This window comes from Pelophylax lessonae, assembly GCF_965119305.1.
Source record: "Pelophylax lessonae genome assembly, chromosome: 2".
NCBI lineage: Eukaryota > Metazoa > Chordata > Amphibia > Anura > Ranidae > Pelophylax > Pelophylax lessonae.
Window position 1 is genome coordinate 288226817 of NC_138769.1, and position 27901 is coordinate 288254717.

Consider the following 27901-nt stretch of genomic DNA (forward strand, 5'->3'; position numbering starts at 1 on the left):
ACAGTTTGTTAAAATCCCTACAATGTACAGAGGGGATTGTTTTTCTCAACAAAAGTAGAGTTACACTTTAACTTTAGGTATTTATTAAAAAATGTTGCTATCGTTACATTTACATTCTTTCACTAATCAGGCATAAACCAGAGTTAATATTCAACAAATAACAGTGATAGTAAACAGTTTCTGAGCACTTGCTTACGAATCACACAAAGCATTGCCAGGACAATGCATTACATAAAATACCACAGCAGAATTGCGCACACCCATATATTATTGTTTAAGTGGAATTAAAGGTTGGCCAACATATGAGGTACAAATGAAGTAACATATGACTACGCAGGGCTGATGTTGCTGTGAACAGTAAAATGTATTATCTGCCTTGGTATAATTGCCTTTCGCTCGATTATGCAAACACCTATGAGTGTATGTCCTGGGCAAAGGACAAAGGGAGTGTCACCTGAAAGTAGACAGATCAGTTTATCCTTTTTAACCATAGTGCAAGTATCTATTAGCACCATACCTGCATTGTTACATTGAAGCTTTTCTAGAACCCAGCTAAAGTATCTGGATATCATATTGTGAATGGACATCTAACTGAAGATATCCTATCAAGACCAAGTCAAGAGGTAATCACATCACTAAGTGTATGGGTTGTTAAATAATTTATTCTTTTTTTAATTCAATATTTTTTATTAATGTTTTATAAGAAATTACAAAAATACCTTATTATTGCAGACAGGCTATTTTCGATACTTACAAACATATCACAAGTAATTCCAAAGTCCAAATTGGCAAATACAAACAGTTTTAAAGCGAATCCATCATGTAGATGGGGAAAGCTATCAATTAAGGCAGCCAAACTTCTAAGCCTTCTCCATGTACTTATTCTTTTAATGTGCATGCTTGTGGTCAGTGAGACCCATTGCATCTAGAACTTTCTCAGTCCTAGAAGTACTGGCACAAGAGATTCTATTTAATTAACAAAACCTTACATATGCTTAAATCCTTAGCTTGTAAGATGTAAACCCTAACTGGATGACATTGTGTTTGCTAAACTATTGTAAATCATAAATTGTTGCAGCGTTTTCTTCTTTTGGTAAATACGGTTTTATTGTTTTTTTTTTTTCACCTCTAGTCTCTTTTCAGGCATGTCCTGTCTACATTATTATTACAATACAGGATTTATATAGCACCAACATTTTGCACAGCACCCATATAAAGGGCAGACAGTACAGTTACAATGCAATACATGAGGGTTAAAAAGCACTTGCTCATGAGAGCTTACAAAATGAATGCAGTGGGGCAAGTGGTGCAAAAGGTTAATAACTGTGAGGGATGGGCTGATGAAAGAATAAAAAGTTTTAAGTTTTTAGGTGGAGGTTGGATAGACTCCCTTGAAGAGATACATTTCAGGGATCGCCTAAAGATGGATAGAGTAGGAGATAACTGGAAAGATTGAGGTAGAGAGGTTCAGAGGAGGGGAAAAGCTCTGGAGAAGTCTTGGACGTGAGCATGAGAGAAGACAAAAGAGCTAGAGAGCAGGAGGTCTTGGAAGGAGCAGAGAGGATGGTTTAGGCTATATTTTGAGATGAGGCTGGTGATGTAGCTTGGCGTAGAGTTGGGCATGCAACTAAATGACTGTATATCCTCCTGATAGGGACAACAGCAGAACATGCCTGTTCAATGAACATTGGAGTGGCTCCTAATAGTCCCCACTGGAATTGCACATAAAAAGGTAACAACACAGGACAGCAGTTGGAAAACAGGGACATAACATTTTTCATTTTTTAAGAGGAGGTTCCTAAACAAGAAAAGCCAACCCAATATTACTTTAAAGGAAAAAAGGAACCTTTATTATTCCTTTAAATAACAATGGTTATGCACAGAGCAACCCCCACCGGTGCTCCTTGCTCCTCCTCTTCGACGAGTGACCCCATAAAAAGTTGCTTCCTCATGCATGCTAGCTCCCTAGCCACCTTGTCTGCATCCATTGACACAGACAGGGTGGCTGGGACAGCTGGGACAGCTGGGACAGGAGGAGCGACAGACAGGTTGTGAGTGGAGCCTGTAAGTAAGGGCACAGGACAAGCTGTTAGGGCTGACTACAAGTGAGCCGTGACACTGAGGGCTCTGTGAGTACTGAATCAGGGATAGTAACTGAGGAAATGTGAGGATCTTGGAGTTGTTTGGAGTATTTTGAGTAGCTTGGAGTACTGTGAGTAATTTGGACTACTCTGAGTAATCTGGAGTATTGTGAGTATAGTGAGTAACTTTGAGCACTGCAAGGAGTGCTGTGAGTAATTTGGAGTAACTTGGAGAAGTGTGAGCAACTTGGATTCATTTGGAGTAATGCGAGTAACTTAGGGCATTGGGAGAACCATGCAGTACTGTGAGTAACTTGGCGTATTGTGAGCATAGAGAGTAACTTGGATTTCTGTGTGTATATTGAGTAACTTTGGCCATTGGAAGTAACCTGGAGCTCTGTGAGTAATTTGGAGTAACTTTGAGTATTGTGAGTATAGTGATTAACTTGGAGCATTGGGATTAACTGGGGTACTTTGAGTACTGAGCAAGAGTTACTAGGACACTATGAGTAACTGAGGGAGTAATTGGGGTCACTGTAACTTGAGACACTGTGAGTTTGGGCACTAAGTCAGTGTGAATAACTTGGAGCACTGTGTGTAATAGGGGCATTGGGAGTAACTGAAATATTGTGAGTATCTAAGACAGTGTGACTAATTGAGGCGCTGTAACTTGGAGCACCAGAGCACTGGGAGTACTGAGAGAGTGTGTTTAATCTGGGGGGAGTAGGAGGTGTCAGGCTTTGTGGGTAACCGTGGCACTGAGTACTAGGGCACTGTTGGTACTGAGGCACTGGTTGTGTAGAGCGAAAGCAGGAGGAGAGAAAGCCACGTGGCCAGTAGGCAAAACAGGAAGAGAGGTCATCAGGGGCTGTTTGATCAGTGAGTTGAAGCAAGAGGAGAGGATGACGTGGGTTGGGCTGGGTGATCAGTGTGTGGTACCAGTAAGACAAGATAACGTGGGCCTAGTGATCAGTAAGGCAAGAGCAGGATAAGAGGACACCTTATCAGGTTATCCGAGACTTAGATAACCTAAGGAAACAGATATTGCTCAAAGTAGGATAAAGTAGGAAGGATGTTTAACAGCAAATATTTTAAAAGAATTCTTATTGTTTCCTTGATTATCCCCATTAGGGTAGTGAGTAAAGTGTCCAACAGGTGTGGAGATATGACCCAGTGCACATTCCTTGAAGAGCTGTTCGAGGGTGGATACTGCTGTGCAAGATGTGAGCTAGTTACTTATTTGGAAGCCTAGATCCTGGATCTAAAGAAACACTGTGAAAGATCAAAAACCTGGAAAGGAGTTTGGACATTACCCAGCGGGTGCTGGCAGGAGCTAATATAGAGGGGGTGAGGATATGGAGGTGCACGAGCCAGAGGTAACTAGCTGGGTTACATTTAAAAGGTGGGGCAGAACCTTAAAGAGGATAATCCTGAGTTGGTACATTCCAATAACTGTGCCAAGTTACATGATGTTGCAGATATCGGCTCAAGGGTGGTGTTGTTGGAACAAACTTCCTCCCCAAGCTGCCAGGGGAATGACTGTTCTGATTGAGGATGGGGGCATTGGTACTGGCAAGAATAGGCAGATACTGGTGGCAGGGGACTCAATCATTAGAAGGACAGATAAGGCAATCTGTCACAAAGACCTTGATTGACAAACAGTATGTTGTTTACCCAGCGCTCGAGTTCCACACATCCATGGATCGGATGGACAGATTGTTGGGTGGGGCTGGGGAGGACCCAGCTGTCATGGTACATATTGATACCAATGACAATGTTAGAGGAAAATACTGGCACGTCCTAAAAATTATTTCAGGGACTTAGGATCTTATTTAAAGAAAAGGTGGTATTCAAGTAGAAATTCTTGAACTGGATGGACTGGATGGACTGGTGTATTTTTTCAACCTTACCAACTATATAACTGCCTGTACCTCAAGCCACACCGGAGAGGCAACAGGAGCTTAGGGAACTTAACATGTGGCTGAGGAACTGGTGCAGGAAGAAGGGTTTTGGGTTCCTTGAGAACAGGGCTGACTTTTCATTTGGTTACCAGCTCTATAGCAGGGACGGACTGCACCTAAATAGGGAGGGTGCCGCTCTGTTGGGGGAGAGGTTGGCCAAAAAGTTAGAGGGACTTTAAGATTAAATTATGGGGGAGGGCTCAGAGGAAGTTTTTCAGGCAAGTGAACTAAGGGCAGAAAGTGCAAATGTGGACAGTTTACCCGGAGTACCTAAGATCAACACGTGTAGACTAGCAGAATGTGATTGCAGCCTCAGAACAAAAAGGGATAAAATAATATGCAAAACTTAAAACAATGTTCACTAATTCTCAGAGTTTGAACAAAATGGAGGAATTGGAACTACTAATACATGAGGAGGATTTAGACTTCGTGGGAGTAACAGAGGTTTGACAGTACACATGACTGGCTTGCGATTGTATAGGGGTACTCCATGTTTCAAAGAGACAGGGTAGGTAGAAGAGGGAGAGAGGGATGCATGTATGTCAACACTAGGGGTGACATTACTAATGGGGCAATGGAAGGGGTAGAATTCCTGTGGCTAGAGCTTCAAAAAGAATAAACCAAAGGGAAATTAGTAGTAGGTATATGCTACAGGCCCGCTATCCTAAAGGATGAAGAGGAGACCAATCTCCGTGCACAGTAAATATGTGCGACGAGACAGGGCTATGTCATCATGGGGAACTTTAATTATCCAGATATTGACTGGGCAGATTGAGCTGCTGAATCCCCTAAGACTCTGTACTTAAATGTCTTGTGGGATAATTTTGTGTGACAGAGCTGATAGTGGACGTGGAACTAGGGGAGTTCTTAGCGATCACAGGGCAATTACGTTCACTGTAAATCATAGCAATGGCAGAGATGAGGGTAGGACCTGTGGAATGGCAGAGATGAGGGTAGGACCTGTACATTGAACAAAGAGCCAACTTTACCAAACTGCATACCACACTTCATGGCATTAAATGAGAGGATATTCTAGAACCAAAAAACATGGGGGGAAAGTGGGAGTGGTTTAAAAACATTTTAATTAAAGGAATTAGTCAGTGTATTCATACGGGCAATAAATATTAAAGAACTAAGGTTAAACCTGGGTGGCTAAATACGAGCGTTAAATACACATTAAAGAATGTTCTCTATCTTGGTCCTGTAAAGTAGATGAAGAAGTCTCAGGCAAGGTAAGCCATAAATCAGGGTTTACTGATCACGAGAGCACTCACTGGATCATTTATCTGGAGAGAAAACTGTCCAGTTTGTTGTTGCACTTGCAATCCACAAAGTTCATATCCAGCATCCCCCACCTGCAACACAAGTCATACAGCATATCCAGGTGTAGGGGCCCACCTTCTGAGGAAGTCTGCCTGCCTGTTGTCTACACCTGGAATGTACATAGTTGACAAGATTGAAATATGAAGTTCTTCCCAGGAAAAGATTCCCTCTATCTCTCTCTCAAAACTTTTGGTTCATGCTGGATTGATGTATATTACTGCTGTGGAGCTGTCCAACAGAATATGGATTGGATGGCCCACCAGTAAAATGGTCCAATGCTGAAGAGACAGCCAAATCACTTGAAGTTCCAGGATGTTCATTGGGGTGTAAGAATCCTCCATTGACAAGTTCCCTGCATCGTAGAATAAAAAATGAACAAATAACGTCAGACTCCATCCCCAGGTATGTGATACCTCCAGTTGCTGCAGGAGGACAAAAATTTAGTGGGAGTATTACTACCCCACTAAATGTGACATTTTGCCACTTAAGGCTATGCATCTGTTGTTTTCTAGGAAACTGGTTGCTACCTGTATGTATTAAGGTGTTCTTCTTTTGCCTAAGGTATCCCTCAACTATGTGGTGTATTTTTAAGCCTTATTGAAAAAGCTGCTCCCAGCTGAACATTTTTTCTTATGTAGCACCCTCTAGCTAGTGTGCTAGATTAGTGTAAATAGTTGTTAGTGTAAGTAAATTGGCCTGACTGAGAGCCAGGCCTGGGATGAATCTGGGTCAGGGATGAGTGACTCAGGGAGGCTGAATGAATAATCAAGCAGCACCTCTGGTAACTCCCCCTGCTCTCTGGAACCTTGGAAAAGCTTCCAGAAGTGGAGGAGGGAGTCTGGGAGGAGATGCTTGGAGTATTGACGAGAGCCCAAGCCAATCCCCAGCAGGTGGGCTCACAGGGGACGGGCTGTAATTAGCTCCGAATAGCCCACTGGAAAAAAAATCCTTAAAAGCACTTCAAGCAAAGTAAATGCATCTGAAACTCTGCATGTTACAACCTTTCAGTCTTTTAGCAACGTTAGGCAAAACTGCAGCCTAAAATAATGTCAGTCAAATGTATGTCTGAGCTCACTAAAAATGCTTTTCAATTAAAGAAAAAGAACCGAATTAGGAATATTACTGGTCAAATGATAAACGTCTACAGTGCCTTGAAATTTTCCACATTTTGTCATGTTACAACCAAAAGCGTAAATGTATATTATTGGGATTTTATGTGATAGACCAACACAAATTGGCACATAATTGTGAATTGGAAGGAAAATGATATGTGTAAAAGGGGCCTTAGGCTGTTCTGTGAAGCCCTCAGAGGTTTGTTAGAGAACCTTAGTGAACAAACAGCATCACGAAGGCCTAAGAAAACACCAGATAGGTCATGAATAAAGTTGTAGAGGAGTTTAAAGCAGGGTTAGGTTATGAAAAAATATCAATTAAACAAATTGTAAAACCGTTTCTGGGGATACGAAGAAATCGTTCAGACCAAATTGGTATGAAAACAGTACTCCCTACTAATGTAAATACCAAACGGTCAATTTCCAGACTGAAGAGCCTCGGCAACCAAACAATAGTCTCCTAGCAAAAACCAGAGGAGGCCGGGTAGGTCGCCCCTGCAAGAGGTTGCAAAACAGAGGCTCAACACTGGTATATAATGCAAAAAACAAGTTTATTGTAGAAAGCTGATAGACAATCACATAACAGTTACTACATCCACAGCAAACCGAAGTGAACAGATCTGTGTCATCGTCTGCTGCAGAAAGACCACATACACTCAAGCTCATGCAAACAAGGGCCCGGACCACCACCCCCTGCACTACAAAAACCACAACCCCTTAATGCATCCTATACAGTACCACATAATTCATGACATTGTCAGTTTTGAACATGGATATAAATAACTTGCTTTACTGAGAAGATGCAGGACAGTGGACACTTGTGGCACTAAAGTTCTCTGATTTCACACTGTTTGGACTACAGGGCAGAATTCTTGCCTAAAGAAGGTTCAGGTGACCAAACAAACTTATATTGCTTAATCAATGCTATATCCCAGAGCAAATCGGGTGAATCCAGCATATCATTCTCTGTGGGACCACAGGTGAACAAGATTTAATGTCCAGGTGTTGGCTAAAGATGGATTCCACTGGAAACAGGATTTCCTTAAAGCATGTCAGTATTATGGTCAAGGTGTAAACATATTGCGTTCAGATGATAGGCCACTCTCACTAAAAAGGTGCACTATAACATGAATGAGGGAACACACCTCAATGGGCGGCTGACTACTGGGCCCTGGGGCCCTAAAGCACTCCCTATGTGGTAAAGTAAGAGTCCTCTGTCCCAACAAACGTGCACTAATAAAGTCAAGTGCGCAATACAGTGACAAACTGTATTGTAAATTCCAGGTCAAATGGGTAGTCTCTCAGAGGTTAACCTAGGTCGGCTCAGAGGTTAGCCAGAGTCAGGTGGCGGTTGGGAAGGTATGGATAACAAATATTGCTCAGTGCTTTAGTCCAAAAGAAGATGGCCATTAGGCCTATTTCACTTCTTACCAACCCGCTACATGTCACCAAATTTCTGTCACCGACTGAGGAAGGATTCTATTCTACCCTATGTGTGGAGGAAAACTAACACTGCACATCACCCTGAACACCCCATCACCACCCTGAAACATGGTGGTAGCGGCATCATGTTGTAGGGATGCTTTTCTTCAGTAGGGACAGGAAAGCTGGTTAGAGTTGATGGGAAGATGGATGGAGCCAAATAGAGAGCAATCCTAAAAGAAAACCTGTTAGAGTCTGCAAAAGACTTGAGACTGGGGCGGATGTTCACCTTCCAGCAGCACAACGAACCTAAACCTACAGCCAGAGCTACAGTGAAATGGTTTAGATCAAAGCATATTCATGTGTTACAACGGCCCAATCAAAGTCCAGACCTAAATCCAAGACTTAAAAATTGCTGTTCACAGATACTCTCCATCCAATCTGATAAGCTTGAGCTGTTTTGCAAAGAAGAATGGGCAAAATTTCACTCTCTAGAGGTGCAAATCTGGTAGAGACATACCCTAAAAGACTTGCAGCTGTAATTGCAGCGAAAAGGTGGTTATACAAAGTATTGACTCGGGGGGCTGAGTACAAATGCATGCCCCACTTTTCAGATATATATTTGTATAACATTTCGAAAACTATTTATCATTTTCCTTCCACTTCACAATTATGTGCCACTTTGTGTTGGTCTATCACATAAAATCCCCAAAAATACAAAATAAAAAAAAAAGTATGTTTTTGGTTGTAACATGACAAAATATGGAAAATTTCAAGGGGTATGAATACTTATTCAAGGCACTGTATTCACCTCTTTGTGATCCAGCAGGCATTTGTGATCCCAAGCATGGGAAAGAGGCCATGTTGGGGGTGTGTCTCCCTTTTGCTCAGTGGCACCCCAAGGTAGTCCATCTGCGACATCATTGCTAACAGTATACAATGTGGACATGTATGTGATGTCAGCCACCAAATGCTGTACACGTCACACACACAGCCCCCACCCCCCCCCCCCCAACTGCAAACAAACACATACATTCACTTTATTTGAAGTGCTCTTCAGGGCATTTGTTTCCAGTGAACTGTTAGTAACTGATTAAACTTCCTTTATACATAGGGAGGGATGAGTTGTATACAGTTACATAGTTGGAAAGCTTTAATAAAGATCAGTCCATCCAGTGCAACCTGTGTGGGTGTATGAGTGTGAATGTATTTATGTCTCTACCATTTCCCATATCCATGTATATTACGTTCGCTAAGACATCTAAGAATTATTTTACATTTTCAACACTTCTCACAGACACCACCAATTGTGGAAGGTAGTTCTACATCCTTACAAGTCTAACAATAAAGAACCTCCTACGCAGATTAAGGTTTAACCACTTCATTGAATGGCCATGTGTCCTCTTAAGCCACCCAAGAATCACCATTTAGATAGTTTTATATTGCATTCATATCTCTTCTTAAGCGTCTCTTCACCAGGTAGAATAAGTTTAATGAGTGTAGATGTTCCTCATAACTGAGGTTCTCTAGTCAACTTATCAGCTTTGTTGCCCTTTACTGGACTCTCTCAAGTTCCAGACCCTGTCCTGAGTCCTGAGGACTGAAGACCAAAACTGGACGGCATACTCCAGCTGTGGCCAAGCCAGAGTTTTACATAGTGGTAGAATTATATTCTTATAAGTAAATACCCTTTTAAATGCATGCTAATAGTCTGTTAGCCTTGCCTGCTGCATCTTGGCATTGCATGCTATTGTTAATCCTGTGGTCTACTTTAACCCCCAGATCCTTTTCCTTTCTAGATTCCCCCAGAGGTTCTTCTATATATAATTAAATAGTAGATAGTTATTGTGCATAGTTAATTTGAAGTATCCCACTAGATAGTTATCTACTAAATTATTTACCAACCCCCATCAATTAGTAATAATGTTTAAATAAATCTTTTTACATTTTTGGGGTAGTGTTTTCCTGTGGTCGCTGAGAGGGCCTCCTCTTGTTCCCGCCTTGGTAATCCTGATCTCCACATGATTTTGTATTTTATAATTTTGTTTGTTTACCCACAATTACCCATCATTAACTCCTGAAGAAGTTGGAAATCGACAAAACGCGTAGGGTCAGTTGCTCCTCTCTCTCTAATAATGTTACATTTATGCTGTAAATGGCTCTTTAGAAGACAGTGTTCTCATTATTTAGAATAATAGGCAACATGGGGAAAAGGAGCATGGCTGTAAAGTATTTTACTATATGTGAGTCTTGCTATAGCATGCTCAAGTATGTACTATTGTATAATTAAATAGAGAGGGGCACAAGAGAACCTCATAATGTAGTGGATCATTTATTAGATGAGCACACAAAAAAACAGTACAATAGGAATCGCATTCACAAGTCCAGGGGAGAAAAGAGAGAAAAAACATTGCAGAGCAGGCTGTCACAGGGCACAGTAAAAGGGTATACAGCATGTAACCCAAGTTGTGGATGCTGACAGTCCACCCAGAGCTGCCAGTATTCAAGTGCAGGGATGCCAGTGTAGTGAGACAGAGCCTGGTCTCCTTCTTTCCTCTCTGTGGATCGAAAGGAATTATGGGGTAAGCTGTGGCTTACCCCAGACGAAGGATTGCCCTGAAATGCATTCCATTTTTTTTTGGTCCACGCAGAGGAAGAGAGAAGGATACTGGGTATTGTCTAAATACACTGGTGTCCCTGCACTGGAATACCAGCAGCTACCCTCTACCAGTACAGTCCTTGATGATAGCATCTGGGCAGGTCCTCAAGAGTTATTCTCCTGTAAAAGGAAGCTGAAACATGCCTGGTCTTCAGACTAGCATTTGAACCAAATTACCCTCAGAAGTTCCACAGCTGCAGGGTCAAAGCAGGCTAGAACATGCCCTTTTTCCATGGAGGCATCACAGATAAAATTTTCTGCCTGTACTGAGTGATTGGTCAGGTGTTGGGGACAAACCTCAAAAGCAAGTTCCTGATGCAGGTGTAGCACCTTTCCAGGTAGGCGCTAGTGAGAAAGTATAGTTTTGAGCCTTGTCTGCTTACCAGAGGGGCTGCAGGTAAATCTATATTGTTCTCTGCCTACCAGAGAGCAGGATCGGTTAGTAAGGTCTGCTCATTGTGCTTAATATGTGATTCATTGTGTCTAGAGTGAGTTTCCCATTGGTCCAATAGGGAGGCATGTTGGACAGTGGGAGGAAACCTGACGAATAGATGCATAGGCTTTGATATAGCCCTGGTGATTGGCAGAGGGCAGGTCCCAGTGCATTCTGGGATACTGTATATAACCCAGGAGCACTTGTGCTGCGCAATCTTTGGCTGGAGAGCAGAGTCCCGGAGGGAGGGGGCGGCTGCCTCCTCCTCTGTAGCAGTGTAATGCGGTTGCAGGAGGTCATCCTGAGGACCGGAGGAACAGATGAGAGGAGCAGAACCCAAAGGTCCAGGGGAGCTAACTGAGGAGGAGACACTGGAGACTGTGGGACCACAGTATCGTGAGTACAGGGACTCGTGTCAAAGGGCCTGACCTGAGAGGGGCCACCCCAAGTGTAGGATAGTCAGTGGACGGGTGTCGGCGGTGGATGGAAAGAGGATGCTAGAGAGAGTATCCTGAAGATAATTACATGCTCACCAAGTCATCTTAGGAAAGAGACTTAATTCCCAAATTCACCTATAGTGGCAGGGTGAATCAACAGCCTGATTGTACCTGAAGATAGGAGTCCTCAACGAATTGTGCATAGTTATTTTGGAGTATCCCACTATTCCCATCTCCTATCCCTATTTTAAATATACACAAAACAACCAAATACCTTTGTACTAATTATTGAAATGAGCCGAGGAAGGAGAACTAAAGAACTGTATGCTGGTAACTCAGGGGGACCCAAAAAGTGTGATTCTGGCAGTCCTTACGGGGGCAGGTATTCAACACACTCAGTCATGTCCCAGGAAACCAAAGCACAAAAAAACGGTCTTGAAAGCAAAGCCAGTGTTACAGGATTACCAGAGAACTGAGTGCAAGGTATGACAAAGATGCAGTCTGCAGTATCTGTATCAAAGAGGAAACACATAACACTGTTGCTCACTTTCTTTCCAAGTTTAATGTGTTAACAGAAATGAATCACATTACACAGATGATTACTTTCTTTACAGTGGCAGCTCCGACCACATGGAAAAGCACATCGATTACCTACTAATACTAACATATGAGATACTCACAGAGAAAGTGAATGTCGGAAAAAACACAAAACTGACCAAAAACAGCATAAAAAAGCGTGACTAACCTGTACCAAAGAGGGGACACAAAATACTGTTGCTCACTAGCTTTCCAAGTTTAATGTGAACTTGTTTTTTTTAGTTTCCTGAAGTCACACTACAAATCATTAGAGCTCCCTCTAGCCGCAGCCCAGTTACTGGGAGGTTTATGTATTTACTTACTACATACTTCGCCTCTTTAAATAAATGGAATGATTCATAGCCTGTATCATCTAGATAACTATTGGCATATGTTCCTGGGAAGAAATATGAACATGAGGGAATTGCAAAGTATGTATATGTTGGCCATCTGGAGGTCGCAGTGCTGTTCAGTCATATTTGTGGAAACATCCTACTTTTGAAATGAAGGGTTGCCAAGTGTCTCAAATGTTAATATCTCCTTTGGTTTGCGTGTTCTTCGAGAATATCTTTAGGAGGACAGGTTTCCCTTTTTCACTGGTTCATCGCGGGTGTTGGCGCAGCTGTCTCATCTTCTGGTAGTACTTCTCATTTCTGTTGAAGTGATTCTGGAATACTTTCTTCCACAACATCTGTTGGTGGCTTCAAAAGTACTTCATCTTGCATTTCTTGACTTGCTGAGATCTTTGGGCTATCGTTTTCTTCCACGCTTGTCGCTGTCCTAGTGACATTTTTCTTTGTTTTGTCTGGTGTAATATCTTAAAAATGCAAATCATTGACTGGGAGTAGCAAGTTGCAATGAATGACCCTTACTGGTTTGTTGCCTTTCTCCGGTTTAACTTTGTAGATATGCTCTTGCCCTATCTGTTAAACTACCCTGTAAACACTTCCTTTTCCCAGTATGTTCAGGGTGTTCCTGGACCTCCTCTTTCTAAAAAATGTCTTAAAAGAACACGGTCTCCAGTCTGTAGTGGCACTCCTTTTGTACATTGAACAGGGTCTCCAGTCTGTAGTGGCACTCCTTTTGTACATTGGTCATAGTACCTTTTAACTTTCTGCAAGTACTTTTAGCGTTTTCCAGAAGCAATTCTGTAAGCTTCTTTCATTTTGATTGCCCATTTTTCAGCATACTGCTGGGGTGATCTTTCCTCCTTCTCATCATCCATTAGGTCCACTGGTAAACAGGGTCTTCTCCCATACAACAGAAAGAAGGGAGCAAAGCCGGTTGCTTCATGTTTAGTACAATTATATGCATGGACTATTTGTGATAAATATTCTTTCCACTGAGCTTTCTTTATCTCTTGCAATGTACGAAGCATTTCCAATAATGTACTACTTAATCTTTTAGCAGGATTGCTTTTAGGATGATATGGCATTGTTCTAGAATGTGTTATTCCAAAACAATCTCAATCTTTTGAAAAGTTGGTTTTCAAATTCTCTGCCCTGATCATGGTGTTTTTTTTCAGGATATCCAAATCTGGAAATTAAGTCATTGAAAATATTCTCTGCTGCAGTTTTTCCTGATTTGTTGCGTGTAGGGTAGGCCTTTGCAGGGCCGGCCCTACTATGGGTCACAGTGGGTCCATGGGACCAAGGCGGCACTTTAAGAGGGGCAGTACAGGGGTGCACTGCCCAAGGACCTGAGGCTCCCACCCTCTAGCATACAGTGTCATCCTTGCTCTGCTCCGCCCTCCAGCCCCACCCTGCTCCCCAGCAGTACAAGTCCACTGCCCCCCTGAAATATGCTGCCCTAGGCCTGGGCCTCGTCGGCCTAGGCCAAGATACAGCATTGGTTTAAAGGAGATAGAGTTGCCATGGGTAACCTGTGCAGTAGTGTGAATGTGATAGCAATCAGCCAGCAGGAGGCCAGTACCTGGCATGGGAGACAGTCACCCCGGTAGCGAGGAGGTTGGTGAGCTTGACCTCTTCCCTAGCGATTTTTACCCCATACATGGCACTGACTTTGTTGCACGGGGGACCTAGGGACCTAGCCTGGAGGTAAAAGAATCAGGAAACAGCAAGGAAGTGGATCTAGGTCAAGCATAAAGCTTGTTAGCAACAGAGTTCAGCACTAAGAGTCTGGCGGGAACTCGCATTGCCACTGGGAGTGAGGTGACAAGTTATCCGCAGTGTCCCCTCAGAACTGCTGCATTTTCGAGATGAAGTGAACAGTGACATGGGAAAAGTGCCTAACCATTAAATGTGTCTGAGGCTAAAAAGTGGAATTGTGCAATGGCAAAAAGCCCACTTCTGAGTTGGGGGGCAGCTTTAATGCTGACTTCGCATGGCTGCGGAATGTACGCGGCACCATGCCCATGTTCCCAGGGCATTAGCAAGAGCATTCGCAAAGGTCCCCATATTGGGCACTAAGCCAATGCCCACAACTATGCACCCAAAACTGGTGTCTTCAACAAACAGTGCAGAACAAAGTTACCATTGCAGTTTCCACTGCTAACCTCAAGACATCAAGAGAAACTCCAGGAGTTGCATTAAAAAAAAAGAAAGTAAAAGATAAAAGGGGAAAAAAATCAGGAAAAAAGAGATACAGCTAAACCATCAATGTATATATTTTAGCTTACTGAACACTCTAGTGATCTGTCAGAGAAAGCCTGCAATCTCTGGCCAGTAAGAATACACCCATAACAACAATATTATTATTGTACAATATTGTCGTCATACGCATCTTCATCAAGCAATACATATTGCTGTTAATTGTGCGGAAAAGCAGAACTAACTACAGTACTGGGTTGTCAGTGGCTCCTAGAAGCCAAACTTTATAACTCCCTACCAACCTCCTCCCTTTCACATTTTCTAAACTTTCCTGTTCTATTTCTTCTTGGAATTAACACAAAAAAAGTGTACTTTGTACTAAGGAGAGGATAACAACTTGGTTTAACCATTCTATCTGCACAGCAGAAAAACAGGCATACGTGTCCAGTAGATTTATACATCTTAAAGGGGAACTAAAGGGAGCCGAAATGTACCTATCCTTCAACAGTTCTGTTCTTCACAGTGACAGCATTTTTCTTGTGTCCTGGTCTTTAGCCATCTTCATTGGCCGGCACAGGAGGACATCACTCCTGCATATGCACAGGAGGCTGTAACTCCAGCACACAGAGACCAGGTCGGTTCTGTAAGCTGAGTTGCCCATGCAGTTTAAATTGCCAGAGTAGATAGCGAGTAAGTAGATAGGTGCATTTTATTGCAGAAAAGACATTTAATGTCTCTTCTGTAATAACAAGCCAGCCAACTTGCTGTTTGTAATAGCAATACTTCACTTCCACTTTAATGGCATGGAGGCTGCGGTATTTCTAGGGGCAGTCCCAGCCCCATGAGCCTCCCTCTCCAGTGCCCCTCGTTCACCCCAGAAGTAGGAAAAAAAATCTAATCTTTGTCTTTTGTATATATATATATATATATGCTGGTGTTTTTGTACCAATCAGCGCAAAGAGTAATCCCACCTAATTAGCACAATTGCAGCTGAACACTGAAGGCCAATCACAAACCCAGTATAAAGCATAAAACATACATAAGTGCAGCCCAATCAATATAAACAAATAGGATATTCAGTTTAAGATAGTGAAGCCCAAACGTCCCTTGTATAGAAGAGGGAATCAACAGACGTGTGAGGTATAAGATCCAGAGATCCACTTCAGGTGATATGCCTCCACCCTGAGTCAAAATATTGCGCTCACCTCAAGATCAGAGCCCTCTGTTACCAGAAGGTCTAATAACATTTGACAAGAGAGCCGCAGGGTCCCAGCCAATGGTCTGTAATCCAGGAAATACAGCTGAAGAGACCAGGCACACTTCACAAGACAGAACTCCCCCCAGACCAGGGGCGTAACTACAGGGGTTGCAGGGGTTGCAATTGCAACCGGGCCCCATGCCCCAGGGGGCCTGTGTGGCTCCCCTTTACACCTGGACAGGAGGGACAGCAGGGGCAGCATGTAGAGAAATCACTGTCCTCCTTTTTCCTCCTGTAGCTGCAGGAGGAAAATGGAGGAGATTGGTTCCTCTGTATTCAGCCCCCGCCACTCCTCCTATCCAGTTCACTTGTGTTCTGCTGTCTCTGGGCCCCTGTGTGCTCCCCTGGTCCTGATTCCAATTACAAGACACTTCAGTGTATAACAGCATAAATGTAAGGTCAATAACCGGCTTTCCAGCAGCTGACAGAGATTAGACAGCGGGTGATGTCAGACGGGAAGCTCCTCCCCCCGGGAAGCTCCTCCAGCATCTTGTCTTTTTTTTATGAACTTTCACCAAATGTGTAAAATAGGGCCACAGCTTGATTGATGTTTACAGTAGTCTAAAGATAAAATATCTGTTATCCCGGGGCATCAGCAGGAGGAATCTTGGGTTTGCTATAGCACCTCCGTATGTTCTCAAAGTTCCCGCCATCAGCAATGGCCTCGAGTGCCTCGGGGAAGAGGTTAATACTTTGAAGCCTGGGTCTCCTGTTTGTCATAACTGCAGGCAGATTCTGCTTCTGATTCTGCTTCTGATGCTCACCACCCCCATGCCTGTCCCTGTGTGTACACATGCTGCTTAAGCAGTAACCAGGCACTTCCTCTAGCTGTACTGCACACCAGCCTGCCTGGACAATGCCTAATTTCTATGTAAGTATGATATGCATTGTTATAAAAAATATATACCGGAGGTATATTCCCCGTGCCCCTTGGTATATAGATGTATTTAAATGATGTGTTTAAAATAGGGTGACCAGACGTCCCCGGTTTCCGGGGACAGTCCCTGGATTGAGGACACTGTCCTCGGACAAAGTCTGTCCCCAATTTTGTCCCCGGATTCAGGGCCGGATTAATGTAGACAGGGCATCCCATGCTGGCATAGAAACAGCCTGGTGGCTCAGATGCTGATGCCCCCTGCTGGACAATCTCACTGCTGCTCCTGCTGCTGTTCAGTGGAGGAGAGGCAGAGCCAAAAATTTACTGTGTGGAGGGCTGAGACTGGGAGGTGAGCAGATGGGGGGGGTTTGTATGTACACAGGTGGGGGAGCAGGGGTCAGAGCTGATGCAGCTGCATGGAGAGATGGAGAGTTTAGAGGTTGCTGCAGAGATAATCTGTGAGAGAAGGGTGCAGAGGTGAGCTATGGATGTGGGGGCAGAAGTGTCCTCTGTGCATAGCAAACCTCTGAACCCTGCACTCTATGCCTAACACCCTCCTGTGTAATATGTAGTCCTGTGCCCAGCGCTCTGTGTATTATGCAGTCCTGTGCCCAGCACTCTGTGTATTATGTAGTCCTGTGCCCAGCGCTCTGTGTATTAGGCAGCCCTGAACCCAGCGCTCTGTGTATTATGCAGTCCTGTACCCAGCGCTCTGTGTATTATGTAGCCCTGTGCCCAACACTCTGTGTATCATGAAGTCCTGTGGCCAGCACTGTGTATTATGCAGTCCTGTGCCATTTGCCAATAAAAAAACAAATATGTCCGCGGATTTCATTTTTAAAAATCTGATCACCTTAGTTTAAAATTAATGAAAAGCAGCAGCTATAGAATGGTTAACGAGGAATTATCAGTAAGAGCCTCATAGTGAGGCTACCTACAGCGCTTGATGGTATATATACAACCCTTAGGGAGATTTGTGCAAAAAATATATAGTGAATATAACAAAATCATGAACAATAAAATCTGTGAGTACAACCCTTATGGCTTATGCAATGTAAATAATATTTTGACTGTTTCCCACCATAAAATTGAGGATATAAATACAAATCTATTTCATCATCGAAAAATAAATATATAAATAGTATAAATAATATAGATTCAATACGATAGTACAAATAGTGAGTTGATGATTATTTTCGATTGTGGTATTTAAATAAAGGGCACGTGGCTCAAAATAACTATATCAAGTCCATATATTGTGACTGTGGTGACAAAGTTCAAAGCACTAAATTTCTAGTGCAAATATGCTCATCCAGCATATGCAGGTGCTCAATGTGGATATTTTCCGGTCCACTTTGTGACAATAGTGTGGCTCTGGTTCCTCTCCACTGTGGTAAGGTGAGGTTGGGTCACTTACTAGATAGGGGTCTTGGTGTCATAAGGCATATGAGACCCACTCTAACACTTAAATAGCCCCCAGGCTAGTGTGGATCCTCCAGTGGCTCTCCAGTGGTGGGATGGATGGGCTGGTGCGATTCCTCCTCTCCTCTCACCTCATCATGAGTGGGGCCAGGGTACAGAAAAAAGAGAAAGGTGCGCCGAATGGTGTAGTATTTAAAAGTATTTTATTCCCATTCCATGGGTAAAGGGTTAAAATGGCGAGTACAAGCAATGGCATAAAAATTAAGGCAGTCTGTGACTATGTGTACGTGCTAGCAGAAGCGAGCTGCAGAGTGGCGAGCAGGAAATTTCCGGCTTGTGTTCCACCTGCCGTCACACGTTACGCTGTGCGTTCCAATCTAAAGCGTTTCGTCACATCCAGTGACGTCTGCAGAGATCTCGATTTCGATATTTGCACGATTGTATTGAATCTATATCATTTATACTATTTTATATATTTATTTTTCGATGATGAAATAGATGTGTATTTATATTTTAAATTTTATGGTGTGAAACAGTCATAATATTGTTTACATTGCAGAAGCCATAAGGGTTGTACTCGTGGATTTTATTGTTCATGATTTTGTTATATTCACTATATATTTTGTGCACAAATCTCCATAAGTGCTCTTTCACACAGGCGATCCGATCAGATCCGCCTGTCAGTTTTTTAGGCGGATATGATCGGATCCTCCATGCAGCTCTATGGGGCAGCGGGTGTCAGCGGAGACACCTCCGCTGACACCCGCTGCCATCCGCATCCGATCCTGTGCGTGAAATGTGGACGGATGGAAACTCTATTTTTCCATCCGTTCAGTAATCGGAGCGGAGCGGATCTGATGAGAGCGGACAAGCGGTTCGCTCTCATCCGATCCCCCATAGAGGGCAGCGGGTGCTGAGACACCTCCCTCTCCGCTCTGCAAGCGGAGACGGAGCTGTCACCCGCCGGCTCAGCGGGGATCGCGGATCGATCCCAGCTGAGCAACACGGATCCGCCTAGGGAGGCGGACCGTGTGAAAGAGCCCTAAGGGTTGTATACATACCAGCAAGCACTGTAGGCTATTGCTGATGAAATGCATTGTGCTGAGATTAGGTACGGTAGTATTTGTGGAGCAACTGTAATATTTGTGGTGGAGCAACTGTAATGTTAGTGGGTCATCTGTAAGATTTAGGATTTGTAGTGGAGTAACTGTAATATTTGCGGTAAAGCAACTGCTTTGTTAATGGAGTAAATGTGATATTTGTGGTGGAGCAACTGTAATGTTTGTGGTGGAGTATACAGTATTATTTATGGTGGAGCAGGATATTGTAATATTTTTTGTGGAGCAAACTGCCCATTCATAAATAGGGACATGCCAACTACCGATATAAGGAGGAAGGGGCACAATGCACACCCACTGTGCCACAACTACTTGTCTTACAGGACAACTTCATGTCTCAATTGGTGGATTCTTGGACTAGAAAAAAATGCATTGCTAGATCTATTAATTGCAAACGATCCCAATCTGATCTCAGATGTGGAAATACGGGACAACTTGGGATCTAGCGATCACAGGATGATCACATTTAGCGTAAATCATAGAAAAATGAGGCACGAGTGTAGCGCAAGAACACTAAATTTCAAACGAGCAAACTTTTCTGAACTGTGCTTAATACTTCAAGACATCAATTGGGACCAAATCCTAGAAACATTGAACACAGAAGAAGGATGGGAATGCTGTAGGAAAATATAAAACAAAGGTCTCATACAGTGCATTCCAATGGGCAATAAATATAGAAGAGCAAAGGTTAAACCTGGGTGGCTAAATCGTAACATAAAAAGTCTTATTAAAGAGAAATGGCCTTTATATTTTTTAAAGTGGAGGGGTCGTTTTCAGCATTCCAACACTACAATGCAATAAGAAATGTAAGAATGAAATCAACATGGCTAAAAAAGACTACGAGAGACACATAGCAGAGGACAATAAAAAAATTCCAAGAAGTGTTTTTGATATATTAACAGTAAAAAGGTGAGTTTAGAGCACATCACCCACATAAGACAATGAAAAGATGGGAGGATGGTTACAGATAACACAGAGAAAGCAACTGTACTAAATGCTTTCTTCTCCCCGGTTTTTACCCAGGAAAAGGAGGAGTATACCGACCACGACAGTTTTGTTAGTAACACGTCACAGGACGTACCCTTATGGCTAACTGAGGCCAGAATTAAGAAAAGACTAGGTAAGCCTAACACAAATAAATCACCAGGACCAGATGGCTTATATTTGAGAGTCGTCAAAGAACTCAGGTTATAGCTAAACCATTATTCCTAATCTTTGTGGCGAGCATACTGACAGAAATTGTACCAGCTGTTTGGAGAAAAGCCAATGTGGTACTAATATTAAAAAAAGGGAAGAGACCTATTCCTGGAAACTACAGACCAGTCAGCCTAACATCAATAGTTGGTAAATTATTGGGGGGATGATGAGGGACTATATCCAAGAATTTTCTGAAGAAAACAGTAGCATTTGTAGTAATCGGCATGGGTTTACAAAGGGTCAGTCCTGCCAGACCAATCTATTAACATTCTACAAGGACGTGAGCTGCCATCTAGATAGGGGGAGGCATGTGGATGTGGTGTATCTGGGTTCTTTAAAAGCATTCAATACAGTTCCTCATAAATGCTTAATCTACAAGCTGAGGTTTGTAGGCATGGACCATAAGGTTTGTTCTTGGATAGAAAACTGGTTACAGGGGCGTGTCCAAATGGTAGTGATTAATAATCAACATGGCACCTGATGGCAAAGAACTCTCTGAGATCTGAAAAAATAATTGTAGCTCTACATAAAGATGGCCTAGACTATAAATTGTCAAGATCCTGAAACTGAGCTACAGCATGGAGGCCAAGACTGTACAGAGGTTTAACAGGACAGGTTCCACTCAGAACAGGCCTTGCCATGGTCTACCAAAGAAGTTTGCACATGTTCAGCGACATCCACCAGCTCTGTGATGTCTTCATGGAGGAGTGGAAGAGGACTCCAGTGGCAACTAGTGAAGCTATGGTGAACTCCATGCCCAAGAGGGTTAAGGCAGTGCTGGAAAATAATGATGGCCACACAAAATATTGACACTTTAACTTAGGGGGTGTACTCAATTTTGTTGCAAGCGGTTTAGACATTAATGGCTGTGTGTTGAGTTATTTTGAGGGGACAGCAAATTTACACTGTTATACAAGCTGTACAGTTACTACTTTATGTTGTAGCAAAGTGTAATTTCTTTAGTGTTGTCGCATGAAAAGATATAATAAAATATTTACAAAAATGTGAGGGGTGCACTCACTTTTGTGTGATACATACTGTATTACTGACAATGTTGATAATGATGGTTGGATGTCTCCCATGTCAACCACAGGCAATGTCGCAGATTTGTTCCTGTTAATCTTACAAATTCTTCCTGTATTGTAGTCAGTGGTTGTCCAGGACAGCTCTGATACTGCTTGGGTGGAGCATGGTTTATCACAATCTGAGCTGGTTAACAGTAACTTTTGCAGGATGTCTGCTGCCAACCCACTCTGTCGGCCTGTGTTTTCTTGGGCAGATGGAGCTGTGCTATGGAGTGCTGGTGATTGGCGCACAGACAGGATAGACTGGGATAGCCTGGCCATAAAGGTATTAGGGTGTCTGAAAGAAATGAGGTGGACACTATTGCTGTGGTGGCAAATGTAGAGGTTGTAGAACAACCATTAGTCTCAAATGCATTGGCTATTGCAGAAGTTAATCCCCTCCAGCCAGAAGAATCTGATAAGGGCGCGTACATGGCAGAGGTTTTGTCCACAGTAGAACAGATGAGTAATGTTGAGTGTCAGAAGGACAGTGTACTGGATAATGACTTAGGAATGCTCAGTGGTGCTGAAAAGGAGAGGATGAATGTAACACATGCATTTGGCAGTGCTCAAGGGGAGGTAGAAGTCTGTTTAAGTGTCTTGGCCTCACGAACCTCAACAAATGAGCCCTTGCACATCGCTAATAAGGGAAGAGTCCCTAAAGGTGTTTAGATGGGGAATGTTTAGAAATAACTGAGATGTTATGGGAAATGTTGGAATTGAGGAATATCCTTTAACCACTTAAGCCCAGGAAGATTTTACCCCCTTCCTGACCAGGGGTTTTTTTGCGATTTTTTACTGCGTGACTTTAACGGCCAATTGCGCGGTCGTGCAACGCTGTACCTAAACGTATTTCACGTCCTTTTTTTCCCACAAACAGAGCTTTCTTTTGGTGGTATTTGATCACCTGTGCGATTTTTTGATCATGCGCTATAAACAAAAAAAGAGCATAAATTTTGCAAAAATAACAATATTTTTCACTTTTTTTTATATGAAATTCCCCCCCCAAAAAAATGTAAAAATTAAATTTTTTTAACATTTTCAGCCAATTTGTTTTATGCTACATATGGTTGGTAAAAGAAATCGCAAAAAGCGTATTTTGATTGGTTTGGGCAAAAGTTATCGCGTTTACTAACAAAGGGAAAGATTTTTGTCATTTTTGGTGTTTTTTTTAACGAGTAATGGCGGCGATCTGCGATTTTTTTTTGCGGTACTGCAACATTGAGGCGGACAGATCGGACCCTTGACTGACATTTTTGACACTTTTGGGGGTACCAGTGACATTACTGCAGAAATCAGTGCTATACATATGCACTGTTACTGCAAAAATGACACTGGCAGGGAAGGGGTTAACTGTATTGGACAGGGAGGGGTTAAGTGTGTCCTAGGGGCGTGATTCTAACTGTAGTGGGACATGGCTACTAGTGTAAAAACAGAGATCAACTATGTAGAACCGTCTGATCTCCATTTTTACACAGGGAGAATGACAAGCGGCTTGTTTACATAAGCCGCTCCGCCTTTCTCCCGCTCTACCGACGATCGTAGTGTGACCGGCGGACATCGGGTCCGCCGGTCACACGCCCGCACTCCTCCGTGAACGAGCCTCAGCGGGCGCGCGCTCGCCCGCTATTGGCTCAAAACCCGGTGACAGGCGAGCGACGTAGACCTACGTCACTCTGCCTGGCCGGAGCTGACTGCCGCAGTAAATATACTGTGCGCAGTCGGCAACTGGTTAACTGTACACCTGCGTGTATCCACCGCAGATGGGCAGCCTGGTACTGCACAGTGCCAATCAGTGGAGACAGGTGGTACACGCGACGTTATTGCAATGTTCGCTACGTGTGTGGAAAGTAATCTCTAGGTTCTTTGCAAGAGTGCTTCCAGTGGCAGTTGTGTGCTGAGGGAAACTAGAGAAATCAGAAGTGACAGGCATGTTAGAAGTCTCTCCGTCTGATGGTGTGATAAGATGCATTCCGGTTGGTGCGGTCCGAGGTGTGGCTAAGCAGTGGTTAGTACATTAAGCATACATTGTCCCACCCGCTAGACTTCATGAGAAGGAAGAGCCCAGAACAGACGCGGCAGTAGTGGGAATTCTGTCCATCTACTGCAATGAGGTTCAGATTAAGGCACCCGGAGACACTCTGACAGGAAATAACAGTGTTGGTAATTGTAATGGGGAAGTGTGTAAACCCATGATGAATGTTGTCTCAAAGTGTGCTGGGTTGCTTCCTACTAATGTTGTGTATAAGGAGCACTCTAGAGCACTGTTGGACAGGTCAGAGGCATTCGATGAAGTACCAGAGGACAGTCACTTATGGAATGTTGGACAACAGCGGGTGATGTGAAACTATGTGAAGACCCCATAGGGAGTAACCACTTGCCTGTAGGAGGACCTTCCACAGACACTGTCCTAGTAAACAATGGAACATGAGGTCCTAAATTCATTGACAATATGGATGTGTGTAATTCCTGGTACGATATTGCTGTTGATAATAAACCGGGTAATGAGTTGTGGATTTTTGAGAATTTGGTTACCAAGGGTAACTAAACAAGGGTTAGCAAACCTGGAAAACATGATGATGGTTAAGGTTGAGTCAGGTAGTGAGAGGGGTCAGTCCCTGACACATTCCAAAAAAGTAGGTCCTCTTCAGTCCTGGGGGAGAAGGTATTGGGGAGGTAAAAAGATATGTAGGCTCCTGATGTAAGAAGATAGAAGGGATAGTAGAGAGATTAGTTGGATCCCACGGTTCAGGAAGAAGTGCTTGTGGAAGCACAACTGGAAAAAGATGTGGGTGGAGTGCCTCTTTAGAAAGAAGGTTGGAAAGGCTAGGACTCCTGTCACGGATATTTGGAATAGAGGTGCCACGGTGAAGTGCTTGGGGAAACTACACAGCTAATGGCTGGTACAGAAATGTCCCAACCATAGTGACAGGTTTAGATGTTCTGGTTTGAAACAAAGGGGGGATATGTAGCGGGATGACCTCGTGCTACTCGGTGGTTCACGCCAGATTTTGGGTGGAGCAGGCATACCAATGGCTCAGGTGTGTGCTGGCTTCATATTGGAGCCGGATCTAGAGCTCAGTGCCCCACCCCCTTGAGGAGGTCAGTGTATGAAGGGAGCCATTAGGTGCTGGTGCACCATGTTGTCCAGGTTGGGACAGACCCATACCGAAGCCTGAGAGAGAGTAAAGGAGGGACAAGCGCAGCTAGGGATTTGGAAGGAAAGACTAAGCTAAAATACAGCATCTGCACATAAAAGGGAATAGAAGGGAAATCCAATTAACCACAGAATAATTACAGCCAAGCTAGTTAAGGCTCAGCAAACTAAATTTAACAGCAACCTTGCATAAAGACAAGGGTGCTACATACTTAACAAGCAATAGAAGGGCTGTAACAACTTGCCGCTTGGTCACAGTAGATTTACAGCAGATTTTCTACGGTCGCAGTAGATTTACTGTGAGCAAGCAGCAGCTGCAGGCTCAGCAATGTAAATAAACGTTGCTGGCTTGCTTCAGGGTTTGGTTCTGATCGACTGAGTTCACTCACAGAACACAGACCTGTGTTTACAAACACACAGGCCATCGCTCTTTGTAATATGCACTCCTGTACCCAGCGCTATGTGTTTTATGTAGTCCTGTGCCCAGCGCTCTGTGTATTATGCAGTCCTATGGCCAGCGCTCTGTGTATTATGCAGTCCTGTGTCCAGTGCTCTGTGTATTATGCAGTCTTGTGCCCAGCGCTCTGTGTATTATGCAGTCCTGAGCCTTTTGCCAATAACAAAAAAAAAGTCCCCGGATTTAATTTTGAAAATCTGGTCACCTTATGTTAACCCCTTCCCAGCCTGTGTCATTAGTACAGTGACAGTGTACAGTATTCTATCTGATCACTGTATCAGTGTCACTACTGATGTCAGTGTCAGTTAGTCACTTAGTGTACCTCCCAGCAAGGGTCTGTTAGCGCTAGATAGCTCACCATACTATAACAGTCCCACTATAGCTCACCATACTATAACAGTCCCACTATAAGTCACTGATCACTGCCATTACCAGTATATCATCGTAGCTGCATAAATTTCAGTATATACACCAGGGGTACTCAAATAAAATTCACGGAGGTCCGGTTGGTAACATTTTCTTTCTGCAGAGGCCTGTATCTAATTTTTCTGCTATGACTCAGGTCTTTTACGTCACAGCCCCCTTTAAATGAATGTCCTCAGTCCCCCTTTTCCTATCACAGCCCCCCTTACATCACAACCCACTTTCACATTAGAACCCTCCATATCACAACTTCTCTCTTTTACATTACAGCCCCTAATATCACAGCACCCCCCATTCTCATCCCAGCTACCCCTCTCACATTACAGCTCCCCCTTCTCACATCACAGCTCCCCCCCCATATCACAGCTTCTCTCTCTCACATTATAGCCCATAAGTATTATAGTCCCCCCCCCCACAGCCCCTCACATCACAACTCACACTTCACAGTCCCCCCTCCATTTCTAAGCTCCCCCTCTCACATCACAGCCACAGATATCACATCACAGCGCCCTCCCCCTAATAATCTTCTTCCTACATTAAATCAATGTTGTGCAGGGCGGGGAGAGTGGTGGGGTGGACTCCTCTTCTGGGTGTGCTCACCTGTTACTGCCGATAGGCTCTGAGCCGTCTACCCTACTACTTACTTACCACCCTGTCATTCCTCCCGCCCCCTACCGGGAAGTAATCCTGAACAGCTGCAGCGGCAGGAGGAGAGGAGTCCACTCTTACAGCTGGGTGGTGTGGCTGTGGTCCGGATTGGACTCTCACTCGGTCCATGTCCGGACCGTGGTCCGCCATTTAGTGACACCTGATGTACACCATAGTTTGTAGTTGCTATAACTTTCACACAAACCAATAAGTATGAAAAAATATTAAACACTTGCTGACCAACCGCCGTAGTTATACTGTGGCAGGTTGGCTCTGTTACGCAAAACGCGTCTCACCTAGTACCCAAGTTAGATATGGCCCTGCAAAGGACGCCTAACCATAAGTGCCCCCTGCCTTCACCTGTATCTTCTGCCTCCCCAGAGTCTGAGGTGGATTTGGCCGCCGCGGAGGAGAGTCAGCCACTGGGTCTGCCTCTACACACGCTGAGTGCCTCCTCCTTCACAGCCATGCATGAAAAAGCACTGGTGGAGGCCTTAATTATGTCAGTGCGGGAAACTTTAAAATTGGAGGACTCAGCTGAGGCTGAGTCGGTGACGCAGGTGCCATTTGGTACCCACAAATCTTCCAAGGTGACTAAGGTGTTCCGCTTTCCTGCCTATTTTGATGAGATTGTCATTAGTCAGTGGGGTTCTCCGAAATGCATGGTTGGAATCCATAAGCATTTGGCTAGGAGATATCTAACAAGGCCAACTCGGTGGACTCTCAGGTTTCCAGGTTAAATCAGGGCCACATTGTTACCGGTGGAGGATTCCCAATTTTTTTTTTTCCACATAAAGGTGCTTTATTGAGGTAATAAAAACATTAACAATAAAATGAATAATTGTCAAAGTATGTAACAAGGCAAAACAATGTATCACACATTAGATCAGAAAATACAATCACATGGTGGTGTAACAAGGAATTCACAATGTAAGGCGTTGAGGGATCATAGTATGGCAATAAATAGAGCAAGTAGCGAAGGGTGGAAAATATTTAGCTCTATTGAGATGTGTGAATGCGTAACATCTATAACATTTATTATGATCATGGGTTTAGGAATGCATACCTTAAAAGTACAAGTCACCATTAGATAGAAGTGGGGATGGTGACAAGGAGGAAGAAAGAAAGGAGAAAGAGAGAGAGAAAAAAGGGATGAGAAATGAGGAGGAGGGGGGGGGGAAAGGTAGGGAAGATTGGGGGAGGAAGGAGGAATGGGATGGTGTTGAGACCAATGTGGGTGGTAAGGAAAGTGTAGGATGTCAATGTGGGATTACTATTCTTTAATTCATTTAGAGAGCTCGGAATTGATGAGCAGAAAGCGGATAACAGTATCACATCGAATGTGAGAGGGGGATTACCCAGAAAAATCAGACAATGGATTTTAATGAATCGTATTCCTGGGAGACAGAAAACAGTGTCCAATTGGCCCAGAGTTTGCGAAAGGGTTCATGTCGTTCCAGTTTCAGTGCAATAGTTCTTTCCATCTCATAGATTTGATCAGTTCTCATAACCCAATCTTTAATTTGTGGTGATGTGAGTTCCATTTTAGTGGGATTAGACTTTTGGCAGAGTTTAATAGATTTCGTACAAGGGAGTGTTTGTAGCTTTTGTATGATAGGGGGTTTATATGCAGCAGAAAGGTGGGCACATCAAATTTTAGATCTGCCCCAGTGATATGTTTGATCCACTTAGCTATAGAAGACCAGTAGGGGACAAGTTTAGGGCAA

The 27901-nt window shown here is 43.5% G+C and overlaps 1 protein-coding gene across 1 annotated transcript in view; it reads left to right on the top strand.

Moving 5' to 3' along the window:
• Positions 1-463: 463 nt before the first annotated feature.
• Positions 464-27901, top strand: part of EPS8L3 (EPS8 signaling adaptor L3) — a gene marked incomplete at its 3' end in the record, with an annotated part of 344360 nt that continues 316922 nt past the window's right edge. The window contains exon 1 of the mRNA XM_082246387.1: positions 464-623. The remainder of the gene's footprint in view (positions 624-27901) is intronic.